Genomic DNA, 17,304 nt, shown 5'->3' with positions numbered 1-17,304 from the left:
TAAAGAAAGTGAAAATTGCTCAGTCATGTCTGACTCTTTGCAACCCCATGGACTTACACAGTCCATGGAATTCTCCAAGCCAGAATACTGGAGTGGGTGGCCTGTTCCCTTCTCCAGGGCATCTGCCCTTGTTCAGGGGATCTTCCGTTCTCCAGGGGATCTTTCCAACCCAGGGCTCAAACTGAGGTCTCCCGCATTGCAGATGGATTCTTTACTGTCAGAGCCATGAAGGAAGCTGGAATAGGTAGCCTACCTCTTCTCCAGGGGATCTTCCCAGCCCAGGAATCAAACTGGGGTCTCCTAAATTGCAGGTGGATTCTTTACCAGCTAAGTCATCAAATGTTTATAAAGTATTTTTAAAGAGTACTGTGTTGAGTAGTTGTTGGTGATACAGAAATGTTGACATCTTCAAGTAAAACAGATATGAACAAATAATGATTTAACAAGACAAAAAGCGATAAATACCATAAGATAAAATGATACCGAGATACAAAGAAAGGAAACTATGGTCTTAAGAATTTTAAAAGGTTCACAAAAGAACATTTTCAGATGAAAAACAGTGTCATAGAAAAGTAAAATGATTAAGGCTATCAAAACCTCCATCCTCTTCCTTTTCTTTCATTTTTTCTTGGCTGCACTGTGATGGAACTTGTGTGCCCTGCAGTGGAAGTGCAAGGCCCTAACCCCTAGAACACCAGAGAAGTCCCCAACCTCTTCCTTTTCATAGCACTTTGATATATCTACTTTACAATGTATTACTTCCCTCAACCTATGTTATAACAACTATTATATTCCTCTGCCCCACTAAACTACTCATACCTTCAGAGCAGAACTTTCTTTATCTTTATGTCCACATCTTAGTAGATGTTCAATAAATGTTTCTTTAATGAGTAAGTGAAAGGATGGATTAATGAATAAGAGCTGTTTATGAGCTTACAATTTGCTAAACACTGTCTGAAGCACTTGATATGTATTAAATCATTTCATTTCCACTACAACATTAAGAGGTAGGTGCTGCCATGACCAATGAGAGAACTAAGCTATTACACAGACAATGAAACTGAATCACAAAGAGATAATAACTAGGACAAAATCACACAGATGGCAGAAGAGCTAGACTATAAAACCAGTCACCATGCTACATCGCAGATAAATGAGTGAGCAGCAGGACAGCTCCTGTGTGCTTTCATTCTTACACTATTTCTGAGCCTAAATAAGTAAATAAATAATGCCACTCAATGTAATCAGTTCATTCACATACATTACACACATGTGTAATCAGATCACATAGTACTGATCTCTCTGTCTTATATTTTATTTTTTTCTTATATTTTAAATTTAAAAATATAAAATTAGTCTTAGATTTGGCAAGTTTTGATATGCAAATTTCTACATGTACTCTAATCAAATATGTTTTAAAAGAACAATTCAAATTTTACAATTAGAATAAAATTATCTAAATATTCCCTTAAAATATTAGATACTTCATCTGAGTTTTGATACTCTAACAAGTGAAAGTCATTCAGTCGTGTCCAACTCTTTGTGACCCAGGCCAGAATACCGGAGTGGGTAGCTTTTCCCTTCTCCAGGGGATCTTCCCAACCCAGGGATGGAACCCGGGTTTCCTGCATTGCAGACAGATTCTTTACCAGCTGAGCCACAAGGGAAGGAAAGGAAAAGGAAGGAAATATTCATTGGAAGGACTGATGCTGAAGCTGAAACTCCAATACTTTGGCCATCTGATGAAGAACTGACTCATTTGAAAAGACCCTGATGTTGGGAAAGATTGAAGGCAGAAGGAGAAGGGGATGACTGAGGATGAGATGGTTGGATGGCATCACTGACTCAATGGACATGAATCTGAGTAAACTCTGGGAGTTGCTGATGGATAGAGAGGCCTGCATGCTGCAGTCCATGGTGTCGCAAAGAGTTCCTCAGTCAGCAACTGAACTGAACTCTAACAAGGCTACCCTTTTCTTATCTGCATAATTCATACTTGTTATACATTTATATATGCAGAGACTAGGAGATATAGTGTTTCTTTTAATTTTTTATTTTGTATTGAGGGATAGCCTATTAACAATGTTGTTATAGTTTTAGGTGAATGGCAAAGGAACTCAGCCATTCATATACATGTATCCATTCTCCCCTAAACTCTCCTCCCATCCAAGCTGCCTCATAACATTGAAGAGTTCCATGTACTATACAATAGGTCCTTGTTGATTATCCATTTTAAATATAGCACAATGTATAAGCAAGCATAAATTCATTAGACTTGGAGATATAGTGTTAACTGTGTCACAAATGAATCAGGGTGAAAGTCACTTTGGGCTACCCTTAAAAGAAGACTACTGAATTCTGGGAGACCAAACCGATTGAAAAGCTATAAACAACTTGGTCAGAGACTGCTAAATCTCCAAGGTAAAAATCAATCAACAGATGTAAAAGAGCAAAAAAATCACAAAACCAAAAAGACCTTGAAATATACCCAACAAACATTCATACTGTTAGTTAAAAAAAAAAAAAAAAAAGAAGAGAAGGAATATTTGCCCCTGATAAAATATCTTCATGACAATGGAGACTGAAAGATCACTGACCTTACCAACCAAAGGTTGTGATTTCAATAGCAATGAAGGAAAAGATAGCAATTAATATGTAAGATCATCACACCTAGACCAAGACCAAGACCAAGACCAAGAAAATCAATTGTATTGATTTTCATAAAAGGACACAGAATCAATCTATTCGTCAAGTTTGGTAAGCTAGTCCAAGACTGCTGTAAAATAGAGTATTATTCCTACTTATTGATTTATTTGAAACCTGCTTCATTAAGAAATCCCAACTTATTTACCACACAGCCCAACACTGAGAATATGGAAGGATGGAACCATGGGGGCTTGACCACTGCACCCATTTAAGAAATTACTTACGTGAAACTATGCCTCTCTCAAAGCAATTCTAAGGCAAGAAACAGAAGTATGTATTTGAAATATTTTTAAATCTTTGAATTAATACTGTGCAAATTAAAAAAATCATAGTAACTTTTTTATGATCCATCAAAGTCAGAGAAAATTATATTCCAGTTAATTCAATATTTTGATTCAATTTCTCCATCTATAAAAGAATCCTATTCTAGAGTATATGAATTAATATTTGCAAAATACTTAGAATAGTGTCTGGTATGTGGATTAAATCATATGTAAGCAATTGTTAAATAAATAAAATTATATAATTACAGGAAATTTTAATTCCAAAAATATCCTCAGCCTCCATCAAAAGTCTTTTTTCCTCCCCTTGAACTTGGTGGACTTGTGCCTGTTCTGACCATCAGAGCAGGAAAAAGAAATGATGTTCTGTGGTTTCCAAGGCTATGTCATAGAGAGGATAGCTCCAGCCTGGCTCTCTCTTTTTGGAATGCATGCTCTCGGGAACCCTGTTGGCTCACTCAAGGAAAGCACAAACTAGTCCATTTGGAGATATCACAAGGAGAGACCCATATGGAGAGGAACTGGAGCCTTCCTAGCCAACAGACAGCAACAACTGCCAGAGTGAATGAGTCTTCAGATGATTCCAGTTCCCAGTTTTGAGTTTTCCAGCTTCAGATGTTACAGAACAAAGAGAGAGGTCATCCTGCTGTGCCCTGTCTGAATTCCTGATCCACAGAATCTGTGTGCATTATAACCTATTTTTTCATGCCACTAAATGTTGGGGTAATTTGTTACAAAGCCATAGTAACAGGAGCAATAAAACTGCAACACTTAAGATTTGCATTTCAACTAAAATATAAAAGACATTAAAGTGGCTTACAAAATTAAATAAAATGCAAATATGGCATGAATAGAACAGAGACTCATAAAATAAAGCAGAAACAATTGTCAGGCATTCAACACATTATTATAACCAGAGTAATAGATACCAGTTATCTTCCATATGTAAGGCACTGCAAGGAGCAATGATTTAATGATTCTAAGAACCCATAAGGATAATGGTATCATCTTTATTTCACATATCACATGCAAACCAGAAATAAAAGGTTCTAAAACTAAAACTATGAAAAAAAGATTTTCCATAGTTTCATCTTGCTTTGTTTATTCAGATGGCTTTTTTTGGATCCTTGTAATGGATCGTCAGGCTTCCCAGGCGGCTCAGTGGTAAAGAACCCACTTTCTAATGCAGGAGACATAAGAGATATGAGTTCTATCCCTCGGGGTCGGAAGATCCCCTGGAGAAGAAAATGGCAACCCACTCTAGTATTCTTGAGTAGGAAATCACACGGACAGAGGAGCCTGGCAGGCTACAGTCCATATAGTCACAAAAGTCAGACACGACCGAGCGACTAAGCCACAACAATGGATCTCACCATGACTATTGCTAATCTTAGTAGGAGTTGGCAAACTTTCCTTAAAGGGTCAGATAATGAACATTTTAATTGTCGAAAGCTATAGATAGTCTTTGCTGCATATTCTTCCTTGTTATAGCTCTTTAAAAATATAAAACAATTCTCAGATTGTGCCCACCACAAAAATATTCTGTGGGATGGCTCTGGGGCCATAGTTTGCCCAATAGACCACTATAGGGAAATGTTGAATACCAGAAGTTTGACCTAATAAGCTCATTTTTATTATAATACTTATAATAGTACCTACAGTTACACTAAATTAAGAAAACATCATTTCTGGCTCCAGCCTATTATTATCCACTAAAACCACAAGCTTCCCTGAACTGTTGGTAAGTGAAAATATGGGGCCAAACATCCATAATTTCTATTACAATAAATGTCTATTAATAATTGACATTCATCTACATTGAAAAGGTCTGGAAGACTATCTGAAAGAAATGATCTCTCTCGGGTCTGGCTGCTTTTCCAGGCATATACATGGACATTACTCTGTTTGTTTATTGAGATTCACGACAGCCCAGTATGACTGATAAAACACTGACCACTTCTAACCTCTAGCATCAATCCTTTGCAAGAAAATGTTTATTTTTCTTGGCAGGAAGTGATGGAAACTGGTGAGAAATAGCCAGACTACCTTCATATGTAAGTGAACTGGAATTTCTAGGGAGCAGTCTCCGCTAGTAAATTTGTCTACATAGAGCTTAATCAACCAAATTTACAGCTGTTAACAGGTTGTGCCTCTGTATTCCCGAACATATAAATAAACTTCTTAATCAGAACAAAAACAGGTTTAGAGTCCAGTTGTTTAAACTGGAGTCGGTACAGCCAGGACCTAACTGCAGTTAAAGTGACTGTCAAGGAGAATCATAATCTTAGTAGAAAAGTTGTTTTCTAGTTTCCTCAAAGCTACAAAGATGCTGCTCAACAAACACTTCTGTGATCACCTAAAACCAATGTTATACGATCTCATCTAAAATAAGATGCCTAATCTAATGCCAAATCAAACACACTAGTTTTCAAGTTGAAGTTCCAAATTAGGAAGAAGCTAATTACTTACATTTGAATTGGAAGGAGAAAGATTTTTAAGAGTCTGTAAATCAGAAAGCCCTTAGAAACTTGAATAAGTATTGGAGGAAATGAAATCATATGTATAAAAATTTTTACTCATTTTGCTTAGGAATGCAAAATAAATAAAGTTTAAGTAAATGAAAAGCAGTAAGTATAGGGTCACAGACAGCCCTTTTTACAGACATAGGATAGATACAAGTTGAACACTAGTAGCTTAAGTGCTAGCCATGTCATGGTAATAGAAACAACTTGTCTTGATGAATTAATTAGTTAAAACAGTCATCAGGAAAAGTAACCAATCCAGTCACTGAAAAGATACAACTAGCCAATTTACATCTTCTATTTTTGAAAATTCCTGGAAAATCAGAAGTGTTATTTAAGGTATCTGATATTTTTACTATTGTGTATGACACTTTACATTTCTTTTATCTAAAAGACAAAGAAATACAAATTTCTTTGTATTGAGTACAAAACAGAGAAGTTAACCATATAGGAAAAGCCATCATCCATAAACATAGAACTTTTGAGTTATACTATATTACATAATTGACAAATTATGCTTATTATAAGTTGAGCTTAAACAATGCCATATCCTGTTTGAAACCCAAATTTTATGATACTCGAATGCTATATCTGCCAAATTCAACTTTTTCTCCAATTATTCTACTGTGACTTCAAACTAAGTGCCCACAGCAGAAGCTGATCAGAAGAAACACCTCAGGTATATATATTTCCAAAGTTCTGAGAAGGGATCCAATAACATTTAAAATAATGACATTTAACCACAAGTTTCTATGTATAAGTATCTGAATTCTTCTGACAAAAGAAATATTTTTATACTGACAAAACAGAGCCCATTACTCTAAAACCTCATATATTTACTAGGAAAACAGGGGGAAATTTAGTCTGAATAAATAAAATGAATAAATGATTCAGGGTCCCAAAAACTGTCAGCTTTTCCAATAAAGCTGTATGTCTGATGACCCAAAGTTTCAATGATCTTTTTCTCTGAAGTACTACGGCATGTGTGGACTAGTCACATGGCCAAGTAATTGACGATATATTGATTTCTACTGTTTTCAAGTCATTTTTTATGTTGCTTTGTATCTTTAGAAGCTTTTGAATCTCAAAGCAATCTAAACACATCAATAAGCAATTCTTAAGAACTTACTTCCTTTAAGACTTTCCCTAGTGCTGTGGAAAGATATGTTCCAATTAGCTATCATATAAAAATGTTTGAATATCAAGTTAAGGATTTTCACTTAATTCAGAGATCATGGCAAGCCAAAAGAGTGAAATGGTAACAGCAATATTTGAAGAAGTATAATCTAGATTCTTGTGCAGGCTGGATTAGAGGATTAAAGGACTGGAAGGAGAAAAAAAATTAAGAAACTTCAACTGTACACAATGTAAGTGGCTGGTGCCTGAACGACAGTGGTGGGAGGGAAAATCGAAGTGGGCACAGAAACAGATAAAGGGAACTTGAAAATTGTCACAAACTGGCAATTTATTAAATTTGAGAATAAGACAGAAAGCATGGACCAGTTTAGCAAAAATTTATGGAGACCTGACAATTGAGTGCCTACAAGGAACTCAAAAATTATGAAAATGAAGTTTGAACATAAACAATATTATAATATAGGTATAAGCAACATATTGTAATAGTCCAGAGGATGGCACAACCAAGTAGAACTGGGCAGACCCAGTTCTAGACACACTCACAATCTGAGTAGAACTGGGAAGACCAATGTTTTAAGCCTGACTGTTAGAATAATGTTATGCCAAATAATATGTTTTCTTTCTTCAAGATGTATCTTTATCCACCTCCCTTAAACTTCTTTCTACAAAGTCCAAGCCCAGATCATCTTTTATTTATAATGCTTCATTAGATTCCCAGCATCAAACATGCTCTTTCACCTAGTTGCTCCTCAACAGAGTAAATCAAGTTCATTTCCAAGTTTTACCACACTGCAAGGACAGAACATTGGTGACTTTCAATGATTTTGAGGATCAACCTGTTACTGCCAAAAGAGTCACTTCTGTAAGGCCTCTCATTCTACCTTTCATCTGAGTTCTTCTCACTTTGGTCATAAGAGTTTTACATTCCTTTCTATCCAGGTTAAAACAGTGTATCCTCACTGTTAACGTGGTGTGAGGAGCATCTGACCTAAAAGTCAGAAAATATGAGGCTGCATACTGGCTCTAGCACCTCCTGGTTACATGGTATTGGACAAGTCCATGTGCGTTCTTATTTCTCTATCTGAAGAAACAGAGCCAAACTCACACGGATATTTTGAGGATTTATGTGAAGTTTTTATAAAGTGAGAAGAGACAATATATAAACTTCTGCAAATATGAAGATGATTATAAATCCATATTAAGTAAACTCAACTCTTTACCTAATCAGTAACCAGTCTAACTGGTTCAGAGCCTAGATCAGCAATGGGCTATTCCAAGTTTCTGATTCCATTTGTTTTGGCATGCCAGGTTAATGGGCAGCATAGAGAGGCATATTCAGTTCAGTTCAGTCGCTCAGTCATGTCCGACTCTTTGCATCCCCATGAATTGTAGCATGCCAGGCCTCCCTGTCCATCACCAACTCCCGGAGTCCACTCAAACTCATGTCCATCAAGTTGGTGATGCCATCCAGCCATCTCATCCTCTGTCACATTAGATGACTTTTAATATATATCCATGAAGTGATGTTCCAAGACTCCTGAAGATTTTGGCTTTGTATCTCTACCCAAGCCAAATAAACTGCAGTTTTCATCTATAAGGAAAAACAAAAGCCTAACTGACCTTTTTAATTCTGATTAGAGTAGAAATTCCAATAACTACTCCACACTCTGTTTGTAAAACATTTTTAGCTTGGGGAATCTTTTTATTCACTATCCTCTCCTTCTACATAAATCTGCTTGAGTCCTCTATCCAGTCATGTGTTAGCTGTCTGTAACAATGCTGCACAACTGAACTTTCTGCAATGGGTATGTCCCATAACCATACTCTCTAATGTAGTAGCCACTGGTCACCTGTAGCTATTGACCACCTGTAATGCAGCTAGGGAATCTGAAGAACTAATTTTTTACTTTACTTTTAATTTATATTTAAATGGCCACAGATGTCCACTGGCTACCATTTTGAGCAGTTCAGGTCTATTGCTTGTGTGCCAGAAATATGCCCATTAAGACTTGTAAAATCGCTGACAAAGTTGGCAGCCAGAGTGTCCATAACACCCCAGTTATAAAAATTCTGCTTAAAAAAATTCTTTTGATGTTCTTAAGAATAAGGAGCTAGCTTACCACAAGTGCACCTGCATAACCATGCTTTCTGTCATTGCTCACTGCTCATGGTTTCATCATGGAGTTCCCGCTACTCAGAATGCCTTTCCTCCAACTGTATGCTAAGCAAACTCCCATTTATCTTTCAAAGGTAGTTCAAATGTTGCCATCCCCAAGAACACTCTTTAATATTTTTGATAGCAACATAGCAGAGTGAAAAGAGATGCAGTTGAGGAAAAAGGCAGGTTGAAGTCTGAACCCCAGAATTAGCCTTTACTACACCTTGAACCCAGATAATCATGATGATGTGATCATTAATCTAGAGCCAGACATCTTGGAATGTGAAGTCAAGTGGGCCTTAGAAAGCATCACTACGAACAAAGCTAGTGGAGGTGATGGAACTCCAGTTGAGCTGTTTCAAATCCTGAAAGATGATGCTATAAAAGTGCTGCACTCAATACGCCAGCAAATTTGGAAAACTCAGCAGTGGCCACAGGACTGGAAAAGGTCCATTTTCATTCCAATTCTAAAGAAAGGCAATGCCAAAGAATGCTCAAATTACCACACAATTGCACTCATCTCACATGCTAGTAAAGTAATGCTCAAAATTCTCCAAGCCAGGCTTCAGCAATATGTGAACCATGAACTCCCTGATGTTCAAGCTGGTTTTAGAAAAGGCAGAGGAACCAGAGATCAAATTGTCAACTTCCGCTGGATCATGGAAAAAGCAAGAGAGTTCCAGAAAACATCTATCTCTGCTTTATTGACTATGCCAAAGCCTTTGACTATATGGATCACAATAAGCTGTGGAAAATTCTGAAAGAGATGGGAATACCAGACCACCTGACCTGCCTCTTGAGAAATCTGTATGCAGGTCAGGAAGCAACAGTTAGAACTGGACATGGAACAACAGACTGGTTCCAAATAGGAAAAGGAGTAGGTCAAGGCTGTATATTGTCACCTGACTTATTTAACTTAAATGCAGAGTACATCATGAGAAACGCTGGACTGGAAGAAACACAAGCTGGAATCAAGATTGCTGGGAGAAATATCAATAACCTCAGATATGCAGATGACACCACCCTTATGGCAGAAAGTGAAGACGAACTAAAAAGCCTCTTGATGAAAGTGAAAGAGGAGAGTGAAAAAGTTGGCTTAAAGCTCAACATTCAGAAAACGAAGATCATGGCATCTGGTCCCATCACTTCATGGGAAATAGATGGGGAAACAGTGGAAACAGTGTCAGACTCTATTTTTTTGGGCTCCAAAATCGCTGCAGATGGTGACTGCAGCCATGAAATTAAAAGACGCTTACTCCTTAGAAGAAAAGTGATGACCAACCTAGAGAGCATATTCAAAAGCAGAGACATTACTTTGCTGACTAAGGTCCATCTAGTCAAGGCTATGGTTTTTCCTGTGGTCATGTATGGATGTGAGAGTTGGACTGTGAAGAAGGCTGAGTGCCGAAGAATTGATGCCTTTGAACTGTGGTGTTAGAGAAGACTCTTGAGGGTCCCTTGGACTGCAAGGAGATCCAACCAGTCTATTCTAAAGGAGATCAGCCCTGGGTGTTCTTTTGGAAGGAATGATGCTAAAGCTAAAACTCCAGTACTCTGGCCACCTCATGTGAAGAGTTGACTCACTGCAAAACACTCTGATGCTGGGAAGGATTGGGGGCAGGAGGAGAAGGGGACGACAGAAGATGAGATGGCTGGATGGCATCACGGACTCGATGGACATAAGTCTGAGTGAACTCCGGGAGCTGGTGATGGACAGGGAGGCCTGGCGTGCTGTGATTCGTGGGGTCGCAAAGAGTCGGACACGACTGAGCGACTGAACTGACTGACTGACTGACACCTTGAACAAATCTTGAGCCTCAAGTTTTTCATGTATAAAATAGTAAAACAAAACAAAACAAAACAGTTTTAGCAAATTTGTTGTAAGAATTAGAAATTCTGAGCAACATTATATTATGCTGCTGCTGCTAAGTCGCTTCAGTCATGTCCGACTCTGTGCGACCCCACAGACAGCAGCCCACCAGGCTCCCCCGTCCCTGGGATTCTCCAGGGAAGAACACTGGAGTGGGTTGCCAATTCCTTCTCCAGTGCATGAAAGTGAAAAGTGAAAGTGAAGTCTCTCAGTCATGTCCAACCCTCAGCGACCCCATGGACTGCAGCCTTCCAGTCTCCACCGTCCATGGGGTTTTCCAGGCAAGAGTACTGGAGTGGGATGCCATTGCCTTCTCCATTATATTATGGCTAGCATTTATTTAAACATCTACTTGTATCAGTCATTATGGAAGTGTAACACGTGACTTTTTTCATTTTCATAGTAATACCTATAACTATACCTATAGTATAAGTAATATTCCTTTACCTATTCATCCATACATTCAACACCGTTATTCGTTTATTCATTCAACAAACATTTAAGAGCCTAATGTGCCTGGTGAGAAACTGAGGATCAAGGAGTAACCAAAAAAGTCCTAGAATCAGAAATCTTATAGACTAGTGGAAAATATAGACAATAAGCAAGAAATATAATATCAGTAGTGTCAAGTGTTACAGAGAAAAATAAGGCAAGATAAAACAGAGAAAAATAGAGGACGCTAGTTTATAGAAGAGGTTGTCTAGTAAGGTCCCTCCACCAAGATGATATTTGGGCATGATAATAGAGCATGAGGATGCGCTATGTGCAAATACGTAGGAAGAATATTCCCAGGAGAAGGAATAGCAATTTACTGAGAGTTACTATGTAGTAGATCCTAAGCTAGATGCTGAAAATACATAATTCCTCCAGGATTTTACATTAATGTCAGTAAATGAACAAAACCATGTCTCACAAGTGAAAAGTTCAATGAAGAAAAGCAAAAAATAAAGGGAAATAGAGGGTGATGGAAGGAAGTACTGTTATTTCTACTTTAGAGATGAATCTATAGAGAGCTTAAATCACAAGCTGGTAAATTATAAAGCAGGCATTTAATCCCATTAAGTAGTTCATTCTTTCAATTACTGAAACTCCAACACTTTGGCCACCTGATGTGAAGAACTGACTCGTTGGAAAAGACCCTGATGTCGGGAAAGAGAAGGGGACGACAGAGGATGAGATGGTTGGATGGCATCACCAACTCAAGGGACATGAATTTGAGCAAGCTCTGGGAGTAAGTGATGGACAGGGAAGCCTGGCGTGCTGCAGTCAACACGGTCACAAAGAGTCAGACACGACTGAGCGACTGAACTGAATTGAACTGAACTGATTCTTTCCCCACTAAACTATTAATATACAGTCTCCACTGGGAACTACAGAATGACAAAATTCACATTCCATTCCTTGTTATATCCCTAATACAAGTACAATGATACACAGGAGATGCAAAATAAGGTTGAATTAGTGCAGATTTCCACTTTAGATATAATTATAAAAACTCCAATATAATTAAAAGAGACCATGACCCCCAAACCAGGCAGATGGCTCTCCTTATATAGGGAAACGTCATTAACATATTCACAACAATAAATAAAATATAACATTTAAAGGTAGATGTTAGGTTTTGGAGGGTTTTGGAAGGAAGTTGGCATGAGAGAGAACTACTGAAATGGGCCTCATATCTATTATTGCAACATGTAACTACTCATATGGGCTTGGCAAAGGCTGAGCTGGGAGACTGTAATAAATGGGGGAGGAATAACAAAGTTATCATCACATGGATGTTAACCAAACTGGTGACAAGCTAGCAGTACTTGTCAAGCTTATTGACACTATTTGCCCCAGTATTTTCTTCAGTGTCAACCCATACGATTTAGAATGCTTCAAATTTCAAAGCTGCTTCCTATCACTTAGAAAACTAGTTCACAACTGTCAGCACTTCAGCTTATAAACAGAAAATCCCATGGCATATGGAACAAATTCACACCATGCTATAATAATGTTTAATCCATGTGAAAACATTTTATTCATAATTGTTATACTTTTTTTCCTAATTTAAAAGCAATATGTATCTATTCTTGAAAATGTGGAAAATTCAGAACTATCTAAAGGAGAAAATATCATCCAAAGATAACGGCTATCAGTGAAATGTATTTATTTCCAAAATAAAGAGGTGTTTATTTTTATATATGTATATGCATGTATATGTTTAGTGGTTGTTATGGGAGTAGTTGTTGTTTTTCATGGAAGTGTTATACTTTTTACATAGATTTGTATATTGCTATTTTTCATTTAACACTAATATTACTTGAAAAGGAATTAGCCCACATTGTAAAGTATTAACTTTAATAATGGTAAAATATTCTACTGTATGTAACTAACCATCTCTCTATTGTTCATTTCAAATTTATGCCATTAAACTTGATGTTGGAATGAACATCACTGTATTCAACCTATATTAAAAATAACGATTATTTTCTTAGAATAAATTCCAAGCAGTAAAACTCTGGTTTAAATTATACAGATATATTATATCAAGCTTTATAAGTGTTGTCAAATGTCTTCCACAAGGTAATGCCAACTTACATTTCTGCTACTGAGTTATCTGAGAGTTTCCATTCCATACTTGCCCAGAAAAGGTATCATATTTTTTAAAAATATGCAAGGCAAAAAAATAACATATCATTATTGAATTTGCATTTATTTAATCAATGAAGCTAATCTTTTTTCTATTAGCCAGCTGTATTTCTTCTGTGACATCTTTTTCTTTTAATATTATTTGGCCATTTTATATTAGAGTTTAGCATTGTTTCCCTCTTTGATTTTCATGAACCCTTTGTGTTTAGAGAGATTTGCCCTTCATCAACATACATGCTACAGATATTTCTAGCTCTCTGTTGTTGGCCTTTAAAGTTTTTCTAGTGAACAGATGTTTAAATTTTTCATGTAGTATTTATCAGCACTTTGCTACTAATTACCTCCATTTAATTTATGCTGGAAAAGTTCCTAATACTTTTCTCTTAAAATTGGGTTGCAGCTGTTGATAAATGAAGATGTAGACCCAAACATCCATAATTACTATTATAATAAATGTCTATTCATAACTGATCATTAAGAGAAGGTTCTTGAAATAAAGAAATCCAACAAAGGGATGGTATCTATAAATATATAAAGAACTTTCATATATCAATAAGAAAAAGGCAGGTGATACAAATGAACAAAAATTTATCTAGGTACTTCACCAGAGAGACGATACAAATGAGCAATAAGTTTATGAAGAAGGTTCTTAATGTACTTTCTCACCAAGGAAGAATTAACAGAATACTATAATATTCAACATACCCACTAAATGGCTAAAATAAAATAATTAAATATGAAATCCCAACAAGAATGTGGAACATTCAGAATTCAAACACTGCTGGTAAGAATGTAAGCTAGTTCAACAACGTAGCTGTTGTACACCACCACTAAAACTGAACAAACACAAATCCTATGATCCAACAATTCAACTTCTCAGCTGAAGAGAATATGTAAATGGAAACAACCTGAGTGTCTATCAATAGGAATATTACTCAGCCATAAAAAAGAATGAAGTAATACCATTTGTAGCAATGGATGGACCTAAAGATTATCATACTAAGTAAAGTAAGCCAGGCAGAGAAAAACAAATACCATATGATATCACTTATATGTGGAATTTAAAAAAAATGATACTAATGAAATTATTTAAAAAAACAGAAATAGACACACAGATATAGAAAACAAATTGATGGTTAGCAAGGGGTGGGGGATAAACTAGGAGTTGGAGATTAAAACATCTGTATTGCTATATATAAAATAGATAATCAACAAAGACCTACTGTATAGCACAGGGAACTACATTTAATATCTTATAATAACCTATAATGGAAGAGAATGTAAACACAGAGACACACACACACATATATATACATACATATGTTTGTATGTAAAACTGAATTACTTTGCTGTACACCTGAAATGAATGCAACACTGTAAATCTACAATATTTTAATTTAAAAAAATTTTAAGGAGAATATGTAAATTTACTCATCAAAAGACATAGTCATATTGGCAAAAATTGGAAAGTATTCAAAAATCCATTTGTACTAGAATGGATAAATGATGTAGTGGATTCTGTTGAGTGAAATACTACATAGTAAACTATAATTACCAAAACAATATGATGAGTCTCACAAATATACTGCTGAGTAAAAGAAGCCACATACAAAAAAATCTTTCTCTATGGTTCTATTTACATATAGTATGAGACCAATCAAACAAAAAAATTCTAACCTATGGCTTAGAAATTGGATTCTAAGTTACCCCTGGGGAGGAACATAGTGTGTCCTTTCAGCACACAATAAGGACTTCTGGGGTGCTGGCAATTTTTAGTTTCTTAATCTGGATTCTGGTTATATACATCTATTCAGTTTCTGAAAATTCAGTGAGTTACATGTTTATGATTTATGTATTTTTTCCATATATATGTTATATTCCAATATTTTTAAAATTTAAGACAAAACAAAAAACCTCCCACCTAAAAACTCCACATTAGGTACAGAGGGCATAAAATAAGTTTACCATATCATCTTCAGGGAAGAAATAAATCCCATGTTATATAATTTTTTACAGATACCAGAAAAGGAGGAAAAGATACCAAGTTTACTCTATGATTAAAAGGTAGGTATAATCCTAAAACGAAAGATCCCAGGGTATTCCTTAACAAAATATTAACAAAAGAAACCTGGCAATATATTATTTTTATATAACCATATAGAGTTTGGGAGTATAAGAATGGTTCAACATTAGAAAATCCATTAACATATGTTACTATATTAATAGAATAAAAGAGAAAACCCATACAATTTACCTCAGTAAACACAGGAAACACATTTGTGAAATTCTATAGTGATTCACTACTTTTGAAAATGTCTACTGATTCAGCAACAAAAAGAAACTTTCTAACATGAAAATTGATACATTAGAGGAAGTCTCTTTAAATCTGGAACAAAATAAGGTCCCACTAGCACCATATTCATTCAAGAATAAAGAAGTATGAGATTTGAAAAGGAAAGGATTGCCATTGCATAGGATAAGATTCTCTCCCTGGAAAATCAGAGAAAATCTATAACTCATTTTCATAGCCAAGTAAAGCAAGTTTGTTGGACTCAAAATCTATACATCAAATCAATTTTCTGAGGCAATTACCAATGTGACTGTGTATAACTCCAATTTTTAAAAAACTCTTAATAACTTTTATTAGAATAAACCTAATAAAAGATGTGTAAGCTCTCTGGGGGTAAAACTATAATATTACTAAGAAGGTCTAAATAAATAGAGGAAAAAAATTTTTATGAGTGAGAAAATTCACTGTCATAAATACGTAAATTCTCCTCACTTAAGTTTTGAACTCAATATAATCCTAGTACAAACACAAGAGAATTTTTGGTGAAAATATATCACAGAAGGAGACAGATAATCTTCCAAACGACTGGTATCAGAGACAGAAGCAAAGGATATTTTAAAAACGGAAATAAAGATTTCAGGGGTGATTTCTGATTTTTATTTTTTCTATTTTTCATCTTTTCATTTTCAGGGATAACAGCTCTTCTCCAGGAGACTATTTTTTTATGAGCTCTCGTGGCATGCAGAGCTTCCCAGGTAGCGCTAGTGGTCAAGAGTCTGCCTGTGGACACAACAGACTCCAGTTCGATCCCTGGGTTGGGAAGATCCCCTGGAGGAGGAAATGGCAACCCACTCCAGTATTCTCGCCTGAAGAATCCTGTGGACAGAGGAGCCTGGCAGTTTACCGTCCATGGGGTCACAAAGAGTCAGACACAACTGGGCAACTGAGCATGAACGGGCACGCAGCTTCTTAGTTCGCTGACCGAGGATGGAATCCAGGCTCCCTGCAGTGAAAGTGCAGAAACTTAACCACTGGACCACCAGTGAAGTCCTAAGCCTTATTTTTCCTAAAACATCTCAAAGCTTCAGAAACCAAACCAAACAATATTAGAATAAATACCTAAAGGTCACATAAAAGTTACTCACTGAAGAAATGAAGCAAACTCAATCCAGGAGGCCATCTGATTCTTAACAGACAGTATAAAAGATAATAATTGAAAGCAAATAAACAAAAATCTCATGAGGACAAATCCCAACCTGAAAGTTAATTTAAAATCCTCTTTAAACTTATTTATGTTTATAATCCCCCACTAATAGAAGTGTAGAAAGAATATCATTCATATAATTTACTAAGCCCTTTAGTATTCCTACCAAATGTGAACACAGAAAGACAAACCAGAGTTAAAGAAAGATCTTTTTAGTGCTTTCATATTACCCACCATTTAGAAAACCTAGAGAATCAACGTTTGCAGAATGAGAAAGAAAAAATGGAAGTAATCCAAGGAAACAGATACTAGAGAAAAACAATGAAGCAAACTTGGAAACTTGGGGACATGGTCTGGAGTTTAATATTAATGAAATGATCGGCTTAGAATATCAACTTAAAGTCATTTTGAATAGTGGTTAGGAAAATATCAGCCCACAGGAATTTTCCACAGGCCTGCCCAAATTTATTAGTCATGGCAGTAAATAGAAATGGTCTAAGGA

General features: G+C 36.1%; 1 protein-coding gene across 8 annotated transcripts in view; it reads right to left on the bottom strand.

The window, feature by feature from the left end:
* RAD51B (RAD51 paralog B) overlaps positions 1 to 17,304 on the bottom strand; it is a 632,024-nt gene that overhangs the window by 462,915 nt on the left and 151,805 nt on the right. The gene's annotated exons all lie outside the window — the stretch shown is intronic.

Source organism: Ovis aries, chromosome 7 (genome assembly GCF_016772045.2).
Source record: "Ovis aries strain OAR_USU_Benz2616 breed Rambouillet chromosome 7, ARS-UI_Ramb_v3.0, whole genome shotgun sequence".
NCBI lineage: Eukaryota > Metazoa > Chordata > Mammalia > Artiodactyla > Bovidae > Ovis > Ovis aries.
This window is presented reverse-complemented; position numbering and strand designations above follow the sequence as displayed.